The following is a 21,810-nucleotide window of genomic DNA, read 5'->3' as shown; positions in this document are numbered from 1 at the left end:
GACTGAGAAGAAAATCTTCAAAACATTTAAGAACAAGTCCAAAGATAAATCACACAAAACAAAGACTACAGGTGTTTGTAACTGAGACATCATTTTCTCTCTTCTCTGTGTATGTTTTGCTTACTTTTTATAAACAAAAACAAAAACAAATGATGGACTCTGAACATACTCTTCTCTGTAAAAAACCCACAAGTCTCCAGTCTCTCCAATGCTGCCTTTGAAATGAAAGGGACACTATAGAGTGTCTTAATCCAAACAAGTACCATGTTGCGCCTCAATACAGTGAGCAGGAGAGAGGCTGAGAAAATATACAGAATGTAACACACCAGACAGTGGAATAAAATACACATAAGTATGTCGACAGCTGTATCTGAATGGTAAGTGAATCAACTTAAAGAAACGAAACCTCTACAATTCTCGAGTGTGCGCGCACAAGCATGCACACACAGCATTTATTTATGAAACTGTCTTTTAAACACAGAATCTTGCACAGCAGAAAAGGCAATTAAACAGAACAGCAGGAAGCTGTCAATCACTCTAGCAACCAACAAAAGCATTTACTATCAAAGCAAATAATGTAAATGTACAAAAAAAGTGCCTTCTATCAAAGCAAATAATGTAAACATGCAAGGGAAAATAAGGTTGTGTCATAAAAATGAAGAAAAAATTGTAACACTGCCTCCCAGTATATATTTTTGCTTGTGATTTCATTTGGCTAGATTAATTTTTCCACGTATTCAACCTGGAAGGTATGACATTCATGAGCTTCTCAAAGTATTTTGGAGTGGCATGATACTTAGGTTGGTGTGGTGGATTATTTTTGTTTGGCTGGCTTTTTTTCCATCTTAGTGTACAAATAAATGGACAGTCACCGTTTATCATCACTTAAAGATGCATGTGCATGCTGCAGTTTACTGAAACATGATTGGCTGCTACATAAATCAATCTGATAGAGATCGGTCCCATGAAGAAAAGATAAATCATTAGCTTGTGCTTTTGCAATGTAATTCATTTTAGATAGTGATTATTGATGATTTAATTCCACTGGTACATGTACATGTCTAGACCATGCTTTTATATAAAATGTTAAAGCAACAGAATATATTCATTCCAAGAAATGTCATGAGGAGGTAGTGAGTGAAATCATGTTAATGCAATATTACACATGAGATTTTACATCCATAGAAGTTAGCAAAATCAAAGTTATGGTTCCCACAGCAAATGTAACTCAGCCCTCTGGTGTATATATATTTTCTATTGCTATGTGTTGTGATAACTTTTCTGACTAAATAAATGTTCTGTGCAAGTATGCTCAATGAAACCAAATTATGGGTGCTGTGAGAAACATAACTTTGAATTTTTTGACTTTTGTCCTTGTTAAATCTAAACCATAACATTGTTCTAACAAGATTTTTGTTGTTGTTTCTTTCAACCTCCTTTAAAAGTAGTGTGTAATTGCACACTGAAATAAATGCAGCACAGCCTGTGTCTTAATTCAATTCAAGTCCTTCAGGTGTATGAGACAAATGATTGCACAAATGAACATATTGCACCAGATTTTGCCCATATACCATATTGTGAATTTAATTTGTACATTCAAACCCTGTTGGCATGTGCACATTGGCTATTTCTACACAAATCTAACCAGTTAGGTGTGTGGACATCTCTCAAACTCTGGCCCACTAGGGATGAAATTCAGGCCTTTGCAGAAGGCACCACTTATGTCCTTAAAAAGTATATAAATAGGACTTAACTGGGTCACAGGCCTTGTGCTTTCCCCCTACAGAGAAGTGAATTTCCTCCATGTGCATTTCTTTGACTGCATGATCACTGATTACAATAGAATTGTCAGCCAACTGTGTGGATGAATACTTCGGCTAGATCTATGCTACACACTTACTTTTGGTGTAACTATGTAGCTCAGAGGTGTGAAAAATCCATACTCCTGAGCAACATTGTTATACTGACCTTAACCCCTCCCTCCTCATGTAGACCAGTAGGAAAACTTCTCTCTGACATAGCTACTGCCTCTCATGGAGGCAGAGTTATTAGGCTGGCGGAAGAGGTCTCTTCCGTCAGCTTAGAGTGTCTTAACCAGAAGCGCTACAGTGATGCAACTGCATTGGTGCAGTTGCACGAATGCAAGTTTGTAGTGTAGGCCTACCCTGAGACACTATTACTCATGATAATAATAGCAACAAAATGCACTTTTATAGCACTTTGAATAATAATTAGGTATTTGTCACAGTACTACTGTACTGCAGATAATACCCATCTCGCACATGTGGAAGCTGAGGCAGAGAGCTGAAGTGATTTGCTGAGCTATCACAGCAAGTCACTGACCGTCAGGAGTTCCTGACACACAGCTCTCTCACTTTTCTGCATCATGTGGCCTCTCAGTTACATACAGGCTCTGTTTGTGCTGAGATTGAGTCAGGAAAATGGTTCATTCTCAATACTCACCATGCTGTTTTAACTTGTTTACAGCTCCATTCCCCCTCTCCTACCCCTCTCCCCCACTAATCCCTTTTTCAAACTTAGCAAAGCAGGCATTCCTCTTGGAAAGCAATCACTTCTTAAATAAGACAGACTTGGACTTATACAAGTTATAAAAAAGAGCATCTGAAAAAGTGTCTTAAAATATATAAAAACATATTTTTGTTTCATGCTTGGATAAGTCAAAAATCAATCAAAGAGCATCTTACCAAACTTTCCAGAAGAATTCACCTCTAGGCTGAGAGCAAGCATCAAAAAATTTGGGCAGAAATTCACACTGGTTACTGTTCTCATATCCTATCATATCATAACAGCAAGCACAAATGGCAAATAAAGGATGGATGAGCACACTATACTCAGAACATTTCAGCCCTAATAATGGGCCAGATCATCCTCCCATGGGGAAACCTGAAACAAAGGTGAAGAGGTGGAGTAAAACTCCATAAGGTTCACCTTGAAGAATTTTCCTGAAACCATTCCCTTTGGAGGGAGGGATGGAGAGGCCATGAATTCTGGGGGCCACATCCTACTTAGATCCACAGATTTTGGGGAGACACTTTCAGAATGGATATAGGAATCATTTTGAAGAGACAGGTGCTGCTGCACAGTAGCTGTACTACTTTTGGCTCAGCCCCCCTGCTGCGGTTTAGTAATAGCAAGGAGGAGACCTAGAGAGATATTACAGCTGCAAAGCTGTATTATCTCCTACCTTGATTTATGCATGGAAATCCTCACATTCTACAGGGGGACAATGCTTTAAAAAGTGGCAGCTCTCCTGGTCCACTTCATTCCATCCTCACTTGTCTCCCCTGAATTTAGAAGAGCTCCGTCTCCTTGGTGTTCCAGGGGAGGCGTATCTAAGCAAGACAAAGAGGAGGTAAGGGAGGAAAAAAATTCTGTCACAGAAGTGTCACTTTCATATACCCAGGGGAGATCTGCACTTTTGGGATTACCTTCTTCTGCAGATCCCATGAGATGGTCCAAGTTGTTTAAATGGTTTGTGGAACTTTAATATCACTTAGAGAATATGTGTGACACTCTGCTTTTGTGTCACTGGTTTTATCTGGGAAGAAATCATTTGCACACTCTAAGGATTACAGGATTGTTTTCCATTTTGATTGAAAGTCATTGCAATACACATCTTTTTGAAGAAAAAGTAACACCACAGCTGTACACACAACAATAAAGATATTCTAGGAACTAATTGATCCTATAGTATGTCCCGTATCATTGTAAGTGAATTTGACACAGCTGAAATAGATTATACTAACTACTATTAGGTTGACAAAGTGTTTGGAATGAAATACGTTAGCTTTTCTTGAAAAGGTTGTTACATTGTTCAGACATCTTTTTCTTTGAAGAAAAAAAGTTGGCTTTGTCCTGAGTTCCACAGTCAGAGTTAAAAGTTGGTATTTGTTGGGCACTGAGCTTGTGTGTCTATGAATGCTGCAAACTTTTTCCAAGTGATGTTTTACAGAATTGCTTTTAAAAACCCCAGAGGGTAAATACTATTCTCAGAATAAACAGAAAAATGCTGACCTTGTCAGATTTAGCTGCTGAAAGCAAAGCTGTTTTAAGACTTGGAGGAGCAAGGGTCATGGTTATAAACAACACAGATAAAAAAGAGAAGAAAAGAAAAAAAGAAAGCTAGAAAGAAAAAAAGAACCACACCATGAATATAAGTAATAAATATGTTGACCTTGACAAAAAGGGAATGAGATATTTATGCAAAAGAAGAATGGAAAAGAAAAAAAAAAGAAAGAAGAAAAAGCCCACAAACTGTACTTGGAAAAATGTTTCTTAGAGCTTGTTTAAAGCCGGAAATGAGTCACTTTAGCTTCATCTGTTTTTGGTTTCAAAAGGGGAGAAAGGTCAAAGCTTCTTTGTTTTAAATAAGCTGGTCACTACTTCTGAAGTGTAACATGATAGGGTTCAAAAGCTTTAATGAAACTGGTATTTCACTGACAACCTGGGCTGCAGCACCTCGGCAGTTGCATGGTCATGTATTCTAAGTCAAAGGAGTTTTACAAACAAAGGCACGGCAGAGCGTGACTTTGTTCATGACCTTCATACCCCGGTGCTCCTGTGGCAGCCATATGGGCAACGTGATGGCTAAATCTGCCACCCCCTACTACACTTTCACAAATTGCAGCTGCACACAAGGAACTCCAAAGTCATGTTCACAGATGTGAAATGGAACCATTACTCTGAGCTCCATACAATGTCATTTAAAATAGATTCTAATAGGGATTAAATTGAAAATAATTCCACAGAAAACTGAAAGCATTAGAGAACCTCTATTTGACAGTAAAAATTCAAACAAGTATTCCAACTACACACAGGAGTAACTTCTGGAAAAAATAAACCCTTAGAACACTATAGGTTTAAAATTCTTTTAATGGAAATGGACATGTTAAGGGTTTGAAGACTAGTAGAAGCACTGTTCCTTTAAAGAAAGTTTGAGTGACAGTTTGTTAACCCTCTGACAGCCAGTCATACCCTTCCAATTATAATTGAGCCAGGAGAGAAGCTAGGTGAGGGGATAGCATAATGAAATAGTGTCATTGACGGGCAGTGGTAGTGCATTGGGCAGCAAGTTGGGAAACAGGGAAAAATCTTAAAGGAGGATCTCTGAAGGAGTCGGCGCTATCTATCAAGCTGTGCTGCAGTGGCTCAAAAGCCTGAGTACGAACCTCAGGGCAGACTGTTCAGAAGAAGGGCACAAACCCCAAATTGGTTGTGAGTTCTATACTTAGATTTCACCAACCAATTGACAAGTGTAAACTCCTCAGGCACTATAACAGCCTTAACATGGAGTCACACATGGTCCCCTTGGGTACTTCAATCTGTCTTGCCGCCTAGGTAAGCCTACCTTTGTGATAAATGGTCTCTTACACCATGAATCACAGCAATATTCAGGTTACTTCCCATCCCAAAGGACCAGTCACTCACCCCAGGTCAATTGCACTTTAGATCTCACACAAAGACAATGCCTGTAGCCAATCCTATAATAAACTATCTGAAGATTTATTAAATAGGAAAAGGAAATGAGTGTTATTTACAAGGTTAAGGCAGGTGAACATATACAAACACATAAGTTACAATCTTAAGTTTCAAAAGGTAATAGAAGTTTTTATAATAAGCAAGCTCTATATGTCTGTTAGAGCTAATCCAGGCTATGCCCCAGGGTTCTCTTGCTCATGTCTAGAAAACCTTGCCCTTCAGCTTGCAAGCATCATTGAGGTACAGTTCCTTCTTGTTAGGGGTTTTTATTCCCTTCTCCCTTGCATTCTGAGCTTCAAACTCAGCTAATGGGAGGAATTCGCTTGCATGACTCATTGGGAAGTGGGGGCTGGGGAGAGCAATCAACAATTGTTTTTGTCCTGTTTAATGTTCCACAATAGTTCATCTAGTGTTGATGGGTCTTCCCTGTTGGGCAGGACAGAAACACCTTTGGTTGGAGATCAACATTTCATACTAGTTAATGTTTCTTTCGTCTAGTGATTTACAGTTACAGAGACTTGTAATACAAAGGCTCAGATATCTTATAATATGGGATATAGATAGGGCTGCCAACTTTCTGATTACAGAAAGCCGAACACCCTTGCCCTGCCCCCTCCCTTCTCCAAGGCCCCCCCTCCCTCTGTCGCTCACCCTTGCTCATTTTCACTGGGCTGGGACAGGGGGTTGGGATGTGGGCTCTGGGGTGGGGCTGGATATGAGAGGGTTGGAGGATTGGAGAGGCCTCAGGGCAGGGGCCAAGGGGTTTGGAGTGCAGGATGGGGTGTGGGATGCAGGCTCTGGGAGGGAGTTTGGGTGCAGGAGGGGGCTCAGGGCTGAGGCAGGGGTTGGGGTGTGGGAGGAGGTGTGGGGTGCAGGCTCTGGGAGATGGTTCAGGACTGGGGCAGGGGGTTGGGGTGCGGAAGGCAGTGCAAGGTGAAGGCTCCGGGTGGCGCTTACCTGAAGTGGCTTCCGGAAGCGGCCGGCATGTCCCTGTGGACCCTAGGCACAGGGGCAGCCAAGGAACTCCATTCGCATGCACCTCCTCCACAGCTCCCATTAGCTGGCCAATGGGAGCTGCGGAGCCGGTGCTTGGGGTGGAGACTGTGTGACCTCCCTGGCCTCCCCTGCGCCGAGAGGCCTCAGGGACATGCCGTCTGCTTTTGGGAGCCACACGGAGCCAGGGCAGGCAGGGAGCCTGCCTTAGCCCTGCTGCACTGCACCATCGACCAGACTTTTAACGGCCTGGTCAGCAGTGCTGATTATCCATCAAGGTCCCTTTTTTGACCAGGCATTCCAGTCTTCTGTTGTGCTGCCACCTATGCCTGGAACATCACCCAAAGCAGTATTTGGTAAGCATCCTCCCTCCCTCCTCTTCAGATCAGTTTAAACAACTGACCTGTTGGATAATGCCCTAAAGCCCATTTATGCTGATATCCACATACTTCTCCTTGTTTATTAGCTATACTGTAACTATTCTTGCCTTTAGACTGTAAGTTCTTTGGGGCAGGAATTTCTTCTTCTGGATTTTATAATGTATAATATACTTGCCAAAAAAAGTGCCATTTGCTCCAGATTACTGCAAAATAACAGTAATAATGACAACAGAGATATGGAGAGCTATCAGCAAAATGAGGGAGGTTCATTGAATTCAAAGGAAAGACAGTTGCTATACTTGTAGGTACAAGTGATTTTGAAAATGACGCGCTTTGTTATTTTTTGCTGCAGCAATCCTTAAAACAAATAATTCACAACTATGAATTATATAATAAAACACAGGGGGAAAAGATTTACTAGTTGAATGGCCTTCAGCTATTTCAGAGATAGCAACCTCTTCACTGTTAAAAGTAGGTTTTGAATCTGGATATATGCAGAATCACACAAGGAGCTTTCAATTTCCACTGCTACCACTCAGTCCTCCTTCTATACCCATTGGACCTTTTTGATCTTTACACTGATTGACATGGAGCCAAAGCTGACCAGTGAATGGGAATTCCCTCTGCTCTACCTTTTCTGACAGTCCTTCCTCACAATCATATCTGTTGTCTCCATTTGTGGCCAGAAGAATCATGGAGAAAGCCATGATTTGGAGTAGAGGAACTCACTGAAGCAACTGCGACTGCCATGAGATCTCCAACCATTTGAAGCACTGAGGAGGTAGGCAGGAGGCATTCTGATGAGCACAGAATAGACAGCTAAAGTGTTAACTGGACTGGGAAAATGGAGATATGGAAAAGGTGCAGAGGCTGGGACAATAGATAAACATTCATAACGGAACAAAGATAACATTCTGTATTTTCGGGTTCATGTCCCATGTGCAGATAGATCAGACTGGAGGGAGGTTACTAGTGGAGTTCTTCAAGAATCAGTCTTGGGACCCATATTATTTCATATTTTTATTAATGGCCTTGGCACAAAAAGTAGGAGTGTGCTCATGACATTTGTTGATGATACGAAGTTGGGAGGCATCATCCATACAGAGGAGAATCAGAAAATTATACAAGAAGAATTTAACTTTGAAGAATGAATTACCAAAAAATGGATTAAATTTAATAGGACAAAGTGCAAGGTCATGCATATAGTCTAATAATAAGAATTTCTGCTATAAACTGGGGGCTCATCAGTTGGATGCAACAGAGGAGGAGAGAGACATGGGTGTGTTGGCTGATCAGAGGATGATTATGAACCACCAATCAGATGTGGCTGTGACAAAGGCAAATGCCTCCCAGGATGTATCAGGCATTTCCAGGAGAGATAGAGAAATATTAATGTCATTGTACTAGGCACTGGTAAGGCCTCATTTGGAATACTCTGTACAACTCTGGTTACCCAAATTCAAGAAAGATGAATTCAAAACTGGAACAGGTGTAAAGAAAAGCTACTAGGATGATCAGGGGACTGGAGGGTCTACCTTATGAGAGGAAATTAAAAGAGCCTGACTTGTTCAGACTGGCAATATGAAGGCTGAGAGGGGATTGCTCTTTATAAATACATCGCAGGAGGGTGAGGGGCAGGGGGGCGGAGGTTAAACACCAGGGAGATTGATGGGCTTTTTAAGCTAAAGGCACAAGAACAAATGGGTATAAACTGGACATGAGCAAATTCAGCCTTGAAATTAGAAGGCTTCTAACCATTGGAAGAGTGAGGTTCTGGAACAGCCTTTCACTAGGAACTGTGGGAAAAAAACAACTTAATTAGTTTTAAGAGAGAGCTGCACAAATATATGAGTGGGATCGAATGATGAGGTTAATTTTGATTGTGAGAGGCAGGGTTTAGCTGCTCTGGGGGTCCCTTCTGGCTCATGGCAGATGTTCCTAAAATCTCATGCTTAAGGGCTTTCACTTACCTGCAGGGGTCAGGAAGAGATTCTCCCCTTTACGCCCCAAAAAAGTATTCTGTGTGTGTGTGTGTGTGTGTGTGTTTTATCTCCTTCCTCTGAAGGATCAGAGATGGCTACAGCTGGAAATGGGATACTGAGATAGCACTGAACAATCTCTCTTTTCACATGCTTGGCTGGTTGGGTCTTGCTCACATGTTCAGGGTCTAACTGATCACCATACACGGGGTTGTGAAATAATTTTTCTCCAGGTCACATTGGCAGTTACTTTGGGGGTGAGGGTTGCCATACTCTGCAGCATGGAGTGCAATTCACTTGCCAGGATCATCTTGGTATACCTCATTTAATTAATTTCTTCCCATTGCAGGGGCCTTGGGCATTGGTGCATCTCAGTCCTTCCTATTCTCTCTGTCTGTAGCACATAATAGTCTACATTCCTGAGGGCTGTAATACCCCATGGTCTAATTTCAGTTTCTGGGTTTAGTGCGCAGGTTCTGGGCGATGGTGGTCTGTGATATGTAGGAGGTCAGCCTAGATGATCAGGTGATCCCTTCTGGCCTTACATTCCATGGCTGCATATGGTTTTCAGAATAGAAAAATTACAACTACAATCTTAACCTTCACTCTAATGTATTCACTTCACTCCATCTCTTCAGCAATCTCATAACTACCATAAATGCCGGATGTTGGTCTTGTCTACACACTGAGTTAGTGTGAGTAGGTATGGATCTATAGCACACTAGCTTCCATGGAGCCTTCTACAGTACACAAATTTCCATAGGGTGTTTTGACATACTGCTGTTTGAAAGAGGAGCACATCAAAGTGCTCTACAGAACTTTTTCTGCACTGGTGCAGTGTCCACATGGGACCTTACTGAATGGCAAGCTGGTGAGCTGTAGATTCATACCCTGGCTTGCTGCATGCTAACATCCCACTGACTAGCCCATTGAGAGATGCAGCTTCTTCTCTTCCCAATGTAGCATCCATAGCACTTTCTGTCATTCTACAAGTCCCAAATACAAATCAAACCTTTCAGTTTACAAAAACCAAACAAATCAGAAAGCCACTGCTAACTACAATCGGGTTCCTCATTGTGGGACAGAAGCTTCTTAGCTTACATTGTTTGCACAGATAAGTAGGCCTTTTGGCACTCTCTTTAATCATTCTAGAAAGATTGAGAACTTCTTGATCAAATTCAGTTGAGTATGAAAACGTTCCAGTCCAATAGCTCATTCACCCCCATGAAATTCTAACAAGAGATGGTATTGTTGACCAGTAAGCAGCAATCATTGAATACTATATTTTGTTTAATGGGATTGGGAATGGCACTGGTCTTTTTTCTGCTCAATGAACCATGTTGAAACACTTTTCATATCTTGAAACACTTCATGATTGTCTTCAAATAAATCTGTGTTGACAAAGCATCATTAAGTCAAGTTATCCCACTTCTCCACCCATTGGGAAAAAAATGTACAAAATGAGGAAATACTCAATCCTCGACCAACCTCTCCTATATACTATAAATGGATGAGAATGAATATGTTGTCTCTCTCTCTCTCGCTCTATCTATCTCTTTCTGCAGAGTGCAGGTGGGTTTTTAATGTGAAATATTAACTTTTTCGCCCTATCTCAGAAAACTACTTAGGTCTGATAAATTCAGAAAAGCTTCATATATGCCATTGAACTCTGGGGGGTTTATGTGAACCAAAGGCCACCAAGTCTTTGAAGACAGCATATCTGTATTGAACATCATCAGATTAAAAGCTAAAAGGAAGAAGGATGGTTTTGTGGTTAGACTGAGACTTAAGACCTTACCCAGAAAAGCACTTATGCATCTAGTTAAACTTTAAGCACTGGACTAGTCCCATTATAGTTAGGCACATGCACTGGACTAGGGCCTTACTCTCTCTTAATCTCAGTTATCCATCTGTAAAATGGGGATAATAATACTCTCTTTCTCCCATACTTTATTTAGACTGTAAACTCTTTAGAGTAGAGATTGTGTCCTATTAGGTATCATACAGTACGTAGTACACTTGCACCCTGAGCTCCGTTGCGGCCTGCAGATTCTACTGTCACACACAGTAATATTAATAAATTAACTGACCCCTCCACAATCCCCTGGTAACAATACACCACAAAATAATCTTCATAAAAGGCTCAATTTTTTGGTCTGTTTGCCAGATTGTTCTGATTTGTATCCGTATCTGGTTTACATTCACCTCCCTGGCTGGCTGCTATCCGACCATTTCTACTTACTAGCTGGGAGAGGAGTCAAGCTGCTCCTTCAACAGCCAGTGATAATTGTTGCAATGTGAGGCAGCTGGCAGGCTAATGCACCTACACTAAAGCTGTGGCCTGCAGCTTGGAAAGGAAATTTAATGAATCTGAAACCTTTTGTCCCATTTGTTAATATTTTACAATTTCTTTTGATAAATCTCTTTTTTCCTGTCTCCGTATTGTACAGCATGGGGCCTCCGAGTGCCTAATTTATTATTTGACAGTTCTATGCATGCTTCAAATAATGGATTGCAAAGTTACTATACTATTCCAAACAGGGTTAGAAAGTTTATTCATACAGTGAGAGAAAATGTTAAAAGTAAGAAGGAAGATTTATTTACCTTAGATTACTCAGAACTTGTAAAACATATAAATAAATGATAGCTTCTTTTGAATTTAAGGCTTGATTGGTTTCATAAGGGTCTTTATATATTCCTGCTAAATATACAACCGATTCTACAGAGAATTGCAGAAGGGGCCGTATAACTAATCTTTTACATTTATCCTTTTCTTTTACATTCTTTACTTAAGCATAATCACAGTGATAAATCCACTTTGTGGGTGCGAGTGTGAGATGGCCAACCTGAAGTTTCTCAGACAGGCCTGAGGTCTCTAAGACCCACAACCATTCTCTTGTTCTTCTCATTTATCAAAGGGCCCCTATGATCTAGCTTCTGCATTTGTATGACAACCAGGAGATTGCCAATTGTCTTGGAAATGTAAAATAAACACTTTTTCTACATATGTTAATAACATTGTTTATTGACTACTTACTCAGCTTGGATGTAATTGAGGTCATTAGGGAAACATAAGCAGCTCAGAGGCTGTCAATACCTGACCTTTAAAATATTCACTACATTCAGTGTTACATGATGTTTAACAAGCTAGCCTTTTCATGTGAATGCAGCTGTTGTTGCCAAGCAAGCAGGAATAGAGGTGCGATTTCTTGCCGAAAACTTTTTTTAAATAAGGGGTTTTATCTCAACCATGGGATTGAAACAATTTGGAACAAAACATATTTCATGGAACATGTATTTTGAGGTTCATATGCATTGGGAAAACATACAAGTGTCACATGAAAGAAAAAAGAACCAAAAGAGCACCAGGATTAAAACATTCAACTAAAGTATTTTCATATATTATGATGTTTGGTAAATGTAAATCAAGCCACCTGAAGGCTGTCTCAAGCAACATTTTAAACTGGGGTTCTGATTACTGAGAGAAGGTTGAAGAATCTCTCATCAGCAGACCATAAAGAATAAAGCAAAAGCTATCACTAATGTGCAGATGTTATCAGGATGTGACTTCAGCACAGCTATGCATCCCGACAGAGACACAAAACTCCAGATGTTTAACACATTATTGTGGAACCTAACCACAAACTATTCTATTTTAATTATTTAAATTTTATACAAAAAGATATTTTATTTCTTGTGCCTCTACTGCAGAATGTGAGTTAATAGTTCCTGTCAATAAAAGCAAACAAGTTTTTCACTGAATTAGAGTTATTAATAGTTCCGAATTGGCTGATATGTAAATGCTTCCATTTTAAGCTGGTCTTAGAAAAAACAAACAAAAAAGATATCCCACATTGAAAAAACAGAGTAAACTATGTTCTTTTAACACAATGTTTAAATTAACATTGAGTACGTTCAGACAATGGCTATATAAGCATACAATCCAGTGCAGAAAGGGGGAAACAAAAAATATTAAAAAATAAAAGTAATGCCCATGAAATCAGAATTGTTGTGAAATGTGCAATACAGAAAGAAACTTGGGCTGCAGTCCGGCAAACATGTATCCATCCTGGTAACTTTATGCACCTGAATAACTTTATGCACAAAAGCAATCCCACTTAAGTTACTTGTGTGTAAGTTTTTGAAGGGTAAGGTCTTGTTTTGGTTTTAGCAAGCTGGAAAAAAAAGTTTAGAACTCTGAGGCAAACAGTTAACCGGTAGGATAGCTCATCCTGCGCTGTTCACTAGACACAGTAACTTGTAAATCTAGAAAGCAAGACAAGTTATTAAAGTAGGGCATGTGAGTACAAAATGCATTCTTGAGGTAAAAGATTATCTGAAGTCACTCGGCTTTGACTCTGGTGTCCAATTCTTCTAACAGCTTTTTACTTTGTCAGATTTTATTTGCTAGATTTTGAAGAGCCAGAAGTAAAAGATTCTGTATTGTGACTGGTTGTGAGACAATTTTTTTTAATTCAAAAAATCATTGGTGTTATTAATTTGCCAAACATGGAAAAAGTGCATTATTGCCCCAAATAAAAAATCAACTTTTTTCTGCTCTCAGTTGATAATCAGCTCAGAATGTATCAGTTGTGGTTGAAATAGGTCAGTTTACTAGTGCCCTCTTCTGCTTTACATTGGTCTCTGCTGCCCTCTCCTAACCTCTGCTCTCCCTCTAGCAGTTTCTGTTCTTTCTCTCACTGATCCAGCAAGACCTTGGCCCCTTCAGGTCCCTTATGTCAAACAAGCAGGCATCTACTACACTACACGGTCTGAAGGTGACTGCAGAGAGAGAGGGAAAGAGAGAGAGTAGTCCATGGAAAAGCAGGATGGCTTCTCTGAAAAAATACATCAATCACACAAGTCCAGCTATCTCAATTAACCCTTAGTTAAGCTGAGACCTCCTGGAGAAACTGAAAAGAATTTGAAGGAATAAGAGATGCTATCTGCCACAAGGATTACCACTCTACATGCGGATCAAAGACAATTCCACATTTTACCCTAGTGATTAGCTGTAATTAAATAAAGTAAGTCTGTTTAAACTTCATTAGCAGCAAGACGTTTGCTACAGCAGAGTGGGCACAAATCATCCATTCTTAATTAAAAGATAATCCACAGGATGACCATAATCTTCTTCTAAAAATACACCATTTCCCCCTGAAAGATTTCCTCATCAAATAAGGATAAATAACGGTTTCTATGTGTTCAAGATATGAAGGAATGGATGCTCCTTCCTGTTTGCTTGAGTGAGTGCTGAATGTGCCAGATAACATCACTTTGGCATGCTATTATCTAAAATGGTAGAATACCTCACTTCAGCAAAGTCTCACATAAATCTTTGAAAACAAAGACATTGCATATGTATGAGCTGAAATAGATATGACAGTGTTGGCACATTAATATTCCTGACACTGGGGGGTTTCAAACTTTTAAGGAGAAGTTACCAATGAATCCAGGCTATAGCTGGTGAAAGAGGGCAACTACTAATCAGGCATAACCAAACATATTGAAAATACATAGTAAAGGAAAAAGGTATTGGGTCAAATGTATATTACAGGATAGTCCCTTAAGAACAACTAATTTGGGACAGAAATCAAGGTTGTACTCAGTCTCAAATAAATAGTATTCTGGGAGTATCAGTCTTAATCAGTGGAAAAAGAACACTACTTCTGTAGACACTTCGAGGGTGTATGGGTAACATATGTTTCCAATTATTCCGTAACAGCCCTCATTAAAAGTAACTACAGAGCCTAATTGAACAGTCCTCTGCATAGTTGCTTTTGGACTGAAAATGGTCCTAGTGTGGCATGTTGTCTGGTTATTTATCTATTTTTAGTGCTTGATGTGAAAAAAATATGGTATCTACTTCACTCTGCCGCATTGACATAAACAGCTGTAGAGAATGTAAATAATGCAATAGAACTGACACTGTAGTTCCAGCTATCTGATTCTTTTGGGGCTGACCATGATCCCATATGGAAAGGACCACTTCTGTAAACAATAACAAGAAAATATCAGTTCCTCTTAAGTATTAACAAACCTTAGTGAATTATAATTCACTCTGAGAAAAAAAATGACACTGTCTTTTGGTTTATGCTTCATTTGGATGGTGTATGCACTGATACATTCACATGCGGTACTTAGGCCCTGATTCCTACAACGGGCCTCCACATGGGTGCAGGGGCCCACCCACAGAGAGCTGAATATAGGGACAGGACTTTAGATTTTGGGCAGGCACTGGAGCTTTTTACCAGTACATGAGGCATCTAGTATGAGTTTTAAATCATATGAATAGATAAAATAAACAAAAGCCATTAAATCATTAGCAGAGGATGAAGATTCTTGTGTTAGAATCTGAACATAATTCTTCAAACTCCTCTTTATAACTTAAACTTAATATTGAAATATTTGCAGGTAGTGACCATTTCCCATAAGTATACAGCAGGTCTGTATACATGCTAACCTTGAGGTTTAGGACAGAAGGGCTGTTTAAAAGATTGTCCATTACTGCAAACCTGTTTTTTGTTTTCCGGCTCTCTAGCCATTTATCATTTTTTGCACATTTTGGCATCTCAGGCTTATGTCGTGACTCCTGACACCCCATAACCTCTCAGCTCACATGGATGAGGGCCTAAAAAATTCCTCTTTCACAAACAGGCATGAAGCTAGCTCTTGATAAAGGCATCTCAAACCCATTTGATGACAAGTCAGCTTTTTTATATAAGGGAGCACCTCCAAATATTTTAAAACTTTCATAAAATCCTGTGGAGTTGCTGAGGTCAATGCTGTCAAAACAACTAGAAATACATCTGTGCTTTGGTCTTGATTTAACTCTTGTATTACACTAATGTTATCTGTCATTTCCTGTGTGTGTCAGCATTGCTACTGAATGGCAAAACATCATGGATAGACCACGCCAAAAAGAAAGACTCTTGTACTGTGCTATGATAAGCAGCACTGCTTTAAAAAGAAAAAAAAATATTCCAAGTTGATAGATTATCTGGCAACAGCAAGATATTACATTTCCCATGGTCTTGAACTATAATATACACTGGGAGATAACTGTATAAATGGTTTTGTCTCCAGTCTATTGTATTGGTTTCTAATTCTTTTATAGCTCCACAATTTTGGGTAGGTCTCACTTCAAATGAAGTTTGCACTGATCTTGGAAATGGTGTAGTCCATTCCCAATGCATATAGGCCTGGTTGTGTCTCTCTTCTATAAATGGAGTAGTAGTTTAGGCCCCAAATCATCAAGGTACTTAAGCATGGGCATAATTTTAAACACATGTATAATCTCACTAAAGTCAATGGAAATATTCATGTGCTTAAGTATCTTGCTGCATTGGACCTCAAATAAAGGACATATCAGATATTAAACTGATAAGAACAGATACTACGTTTGCGCCACAGCTCCATTTGAGTAAGAGTGGCGCAATCTGTCTTACATAAATAATCCCATAGTAAAAAATATTTTTCCCGACGAACTACTTTAAATGTCCATTTAGCAGGAATTTAACAACAATTCTAACTTCCAAGGGGAGTTTAGAGCCATAGAATCATAGGAGATTACGGTTGGGAGAGACCTCAGAAGGTCATCTAGTCCAACCCCCTGCTCAAAGCAGGACAAACCCCAACTAAATCATCCCAGCCAGGGCTTTGTCAAGCCAGGCCTTAAAAACCTCTAAGGATGGAGATTCCACTACCTCCCTAGGTAACCCACTCCTGTGCTTCACCACCCTCCTAGTTAAATAGCTTTTCCTCATATCAAACCTAGATCTCCCCCACTGCAACTTGAGACCACTGCTTCTTGTTCTGTCATCTGCCACCACTGAGAACAGCCAAGCTCCATCCTTTTTGGAACCCCCCTTCAGGTAGTTGAAGTTTGCTATAAAATCCCCCATCAGTCTTCTCTTCTGCAGACTAAATAACCCCAGTTCCCTCAGCCTCTCCTCATAAGTCATGTGCCCAGCCCCCTAATCATTTTCATTCCCCTCCGCTGGACTCTCGCCAATTTCTCCACATCCTTTCTGTAGTGGGGGGCCCAAAACTGGACGCAATACTCTAGATGTGGCCTCACTAGTGCCGAATAGAGGGGAATAATCACTTCCCTTGATCTGCTGGCAATGCTTCCACTAATGCAGCCCAATATGCCATTAGCCTTCTTGACAACAAGGGCACACTGTTGACTCATATCCAGCTTCTCATCCACTGTAATCCCCAGTTTCTTTTCTGAAGAACTGCCGCTTAGCCAGTCGGTCCCCAGCCAGTAACAGTGCATGGGATTCTTCTGACCTAAGTGCAGGACTCTGCACTTGTCCTTGTTGAACCTCATCAGATTTCTTTTGGCCCAATCCTCCAATTTGTTTAAAGTCACTCTGGACCCTATCCCTACCCTTCAGTGTTTCTACCTCTCCCCGCAGCTTAGTGTCATCCACGAACTTGCTGAGGGTACAATCCATTGCATCATCCAGATCATTAATGAAGATGTTGAACAAAACCAGCCCCAGGACAGATTCCTGGGGCACTCCGCTCGATAACGGCTGCCAACTAGACATCAAGCCATTGCTCACTACCCATTGAGTCTGGCGATCTAGCCAGCTTTCTATCCACCTCATAGTTCATTCATCTAATCCATACCTTTTTTAATTTGCTGGCAAGAATACTGTAGGAAACTGTATCAAAAGCTTTGCTAAAGTCAAGGTATATTATGTCCACTGCTTTTCCCATATCTACAGAGCCAGTTATCTCATCATAGAAGGCAATCAGGTTGGTCATGCATGACTTGCCCTTGGTGAATCCATGTTGACTGTCGCTGATCACCTTCCTCTTCTCCAAGTGCTTCAAAATGGATTCCTTGAGGACCTGCTCCATGATTTTTCCAGGGATTGAGGTGAGACTGACTGGTCTGTAGTTTCCCAGATTCTCCTTCTTCCCTTTTTTAAAGATGGGCACTATATTTGCCTTTTCCCAATCATCCGGGATCTCCCCCAATCGCCACGAGTTTTCAAAGATAATGGCCAATGGCTCTGCAATCACATCAGCCAACTCCCTAAGTACCTCGGATGCATTAGATCCAAGACCATGGTCTTGTGCATGTCCAGCTTTTCTGAATAGTCCTTAACCTGTTCTTTCACCAGTGAGGGCTGCTCATCTCCTCCCCATACTGTGCTGCCCAGAGCAGCAGTCTGGGAGCTGACCTTGTCTGTGAAGACCAAGGCAAAAAAAGCATTGAGTACTTCAGCTTTTTCCACATCATCTCACTGGGTTGCCTCCCCCATTCAGTAAGGGTCCCACACTTTCCCTGACTTTCTTTTTGTTGCGAACATACATGTAGAAAGATTTTTCTGTTAAGCCAAGCTGGTCACCTGCCATATTTGCTATTCTTTCTGCTCATCGGGATGTTTTTTTTCCTGCGCCCTCAATAAGGCTTCTTTAAAATACAGACAGCTCTCCTGGACTCCTTTCCCCCTCATATTAGCCTCCCAGGGGATCCTGCCCATCAGTTCCCTGAGGAAGTCAAAGTCTACTTTTCTGAAGTCCAGGGTCTGCTGCTCTCCTTTCTTCCTTTTGTCAGGATCCTGAACTCGACCATCTCATGGTCACTGCTGCCCAGGTTGCCACCACTTCTACTTCCCCTACCAATTCTTCCCCGTTTGTGAGCAGCAGGTCAAGAGGAGCATGGCCCCTAATTGGTTCCTCCAGCCCTTGTACCAGAAAGTTGTCCCCAAAACTCTCCAAAATCTTCCTGGATTGTCTGTACGCTGCTGTATTGTTCTCCCAGCAGATGTCAGGGAGATTGAAGACCCCATGAGAACCAGGACCTGTGATCTGGAAACTTCTGTTAGTTGTCCGAAGAAAGCCTCGCCTACCTCATTCTCCTGGCCTGGTGGTCTATGGCAGACACGCACCACGACATTACCCTTCTTGCTCTCGCCTCTAAACTTAACCCAAAAGCTATTTTTTAAGAGCTATTCAGGTAAAAAAAAAAGTCCATCAAAAATGGCAGTAATCCACTATAGTTTATTATCACAAAAAGACAGCCCCAAAACTGTTTGCCTTTTGACCAAAAAGAAAAAAAAAATCCATTGTTTAACAAAAAGTTCATTATACATTAAATAGACAAAACATTCATGGTATGGAACCACTGATATTCAATGTACAATGAAAATGAAGTCACTGGATTCTTTAAAATGTTCTCTTGCATGTCATTTCATTGCAGAAAATAATGAATTGCAGCCTCTTCTTCCTCCCAGTGCATATTTGGGATAGTTTACATGACTTTGAAATGGCTTAAATACTTCATCGCCTACTGTTGTATCCCCTCATAAAGAGAAGAAAAAGACATTTACTTTCACTGTTTGACTACATGGATTTCTTATTACCATATGGAACTGAGAAAAATGTAGGTAATATTGCTTTTAAAGAGAAAAAAAAGCATCTGATAATATTTATATAAGAGTTATATGAAAAATATCTAATCAGATATAAGGAGAATCCCAATATATGTACATACCTTTTAAGGCAGTAGGAAGATTTTGTAAAACCTCTGATAAAAAAGAACTAATAATGTTGCCTTGGAAAGTTATCTATAGCTAAGGATATACACCTCTACCCTGATATAACGCTGTCCTCGGGAGCCAAAAAATCTTACCGCGTTATAGGTGAAACTGCGTTATATAGAACTTGCTTTGATCCACTGGAGTGTGCAGCGCCCCCCCCCCCCCGCCCCGAAGTGCTGCTTTACCGTGTTATATCCGAATTTGTGTTATATCGGGTCGCGTTATATCGGGGTAGAGGTATAATTATATTCCCTGTAACTGTTAATTCTGAAGGTTTGTACATATAGAAATGATGTCCATGTGTACCATATTCCATTAGAAAAATCCAATATGAACATAAAATCTACCCACCCACTTTTTCCTTCTGCTTATATAAACCAGCATGCCTAGCTCAGATCTTCTATGCCTATACATGCTTTACATTTCAGTATGACAAGTAAATAACATCTTCCCCCCCCCACCCCCCGCCCCAATCTGATTTATGAGACTGGATTTATTGTCTTTTGAGAGAGAGAGACATTAAGTGTGAAAGGTCAAGATTTACAGAATCTACAGTAATTGGACCACCCCATCTGTTGTGTTTATAATATGCTTCTGTGCCTACAAAATATTCTATATTTTCAAAGAAGCTACTTCCAAATATCCATTAACCCATAAAATATATATTCCGCTATGATATATTTTCTAAACATATTTTAAAATACAGAATTTTCAAAGTAATATAAAGTCAACCGAGCAGCAATTGCTACTCTTTTGCTTTAGATATTCATGTATGCTTAAGTTTGAAATGTACATACTGTACATTATTTGCCATTGAGGCCCTGATTTTGCATTGTAATCTGTGTGAATGGACTTCTATGCCTGTGCAGAGTCCCAGTGAAGTCAATGGGATTTCACACAGGTGGTATACTGTGCCTATGAAAATCACCCAGTCCGGCCCCCTGGCCGAGCGGCTCCCTCTGGCGGAGCACCCCAGCCCCGGTCACAGTGGCTCTGGCCCAGCTCGGCTCAGGCCCCGGTTCCAGACTAGTGGCTCTGGCCTGGCCCTGGCCCTGGCCCGAGCACCCCCAGCCCCGGTCCTAGCGGCTTGGGCCCCAGTTCCAGTCGAGTGGCTCCAGCCCGGCCCTGGTCCTGGCTGAGCAGCGCCGGCCAGCGGCCGAGCACGCCTGGTCCCAGCGGCTCTGGCTCCGGCCCCAGTGGCTCCAGCCCAGACCCAAGCCCCATGACCCCTCCCTATTTTCCCGGACATGTCTGGCTTTTTGGAATTTCCTCCCGGACGGGGATTTGAGGACCAAAAAGCTGGATATGTCTGGGAAAATCCGGACGTATGGTAACCCTAGATTAACAAGCAAACAAAGCAGGATCTAGAACCAGAGCAAATAGGCAATGGGGAGAGACTCAGACTACCAAAAAACCTTGGATTAGCATGGAAGCAAGAACTGAGTCTGTATACAGAGCTGACCATGGGGATAAAGATGGGAAAATTAGAGTAAATTTTTTTTTAACTATCTCATTGGGAAACAAGAATGAGGCATGAGACATTATTACAAGAATAATGCCTGAAACATTAGAAGAGTGATAAAAGTGTTTGATGAATACTGTGACGCCAGAGAATGAGACAATAGAGAGAGACTGATTTTCTACCCAAAACCAAGCAGCAGAAGAGGGAATAGGTACTTATGTTGAAGAGCTAAGAAGTCTGGCATCCACATATAACTTTGGAGATGTAGGATAGGTCGTGGGACACACTGTTCTAGACTACAGGAGAAATCATTGAGAAAAACAGAAAATAATTATTAATAATAATCAAACCCTACAGAAATGCCACCAAATAGCAGCTGAACTGTCCATGGAAAGGATCAAAAGAGTGTCAGCCACTAGTGCAGAACAAATATACAGATTCAAGCAAAAGGAACCAAGGAAGCAGGACACAGACAGACCAAACTGAGAATGCAGGCATCATGGTCCACGATACTTACTGAGGAAAGCAATACAATAAGCAAAAAGAAAATGTGCCCAGCCTATGGGCAATGGTGCAAGGGACATGGGAAACAGAATCACTTTTTATATCCCAGTGCAGCAGCCACCCCAGGAAATGAAAAGCAGCAGTATATTCAGTGACTGAAGATGTAAAGACTTCCAATGAAGATGAGAATATTGACACTTTGACTTTAGCAGATTCAAAGTCTCTCAATATACATATAATGCAGAACAAGGCAGCTGCTGATTCAACTGCCATATTTGCTACTATATTTCTTAGATCAGTGACAAATTCAGTACCAGCTGGATCATGGAACCACCTGTAGTGTAATCCCAGCAACACTGATAAGCTGCAATATTAGAGTGGAAAAAGGTGACCAAGTGCTGGTGATGTACAATAAAACCATTTTGATGCCA

General features: G+C 40.8%; 1 pseudogene; it reads right to left on the bottom strand.

Annotated features, from left to right (window-relative positions):
• Positions 1 to 16,199: 16,199 nt before the first annotated feature.
• LOC117879683 lies at positions 16,200 to 16,256 on the bottom strand (annotated as a pseudogene).
• Between the last annotated feature and the right edge of the window lie 5,554 nt (positions 16,257 to 21,810).

Source organism: Trachemys scripta, chromosome 6, assembly GCF_013100865.1.
Source record: "Trachemys scripta elegans isolate TJP31775 chromosome 6, CAS_Tse_1.0, whole genome shotgun sequence".
NCBI classification, from domain to species: Eukaryota; Metazoa; Chordata; order Testudines; family Emydidae; genus Trachemys; species Trachemys scripta.
This window is presented reverse-complemented; position numbering and strand designations above follow the sequence as displayed.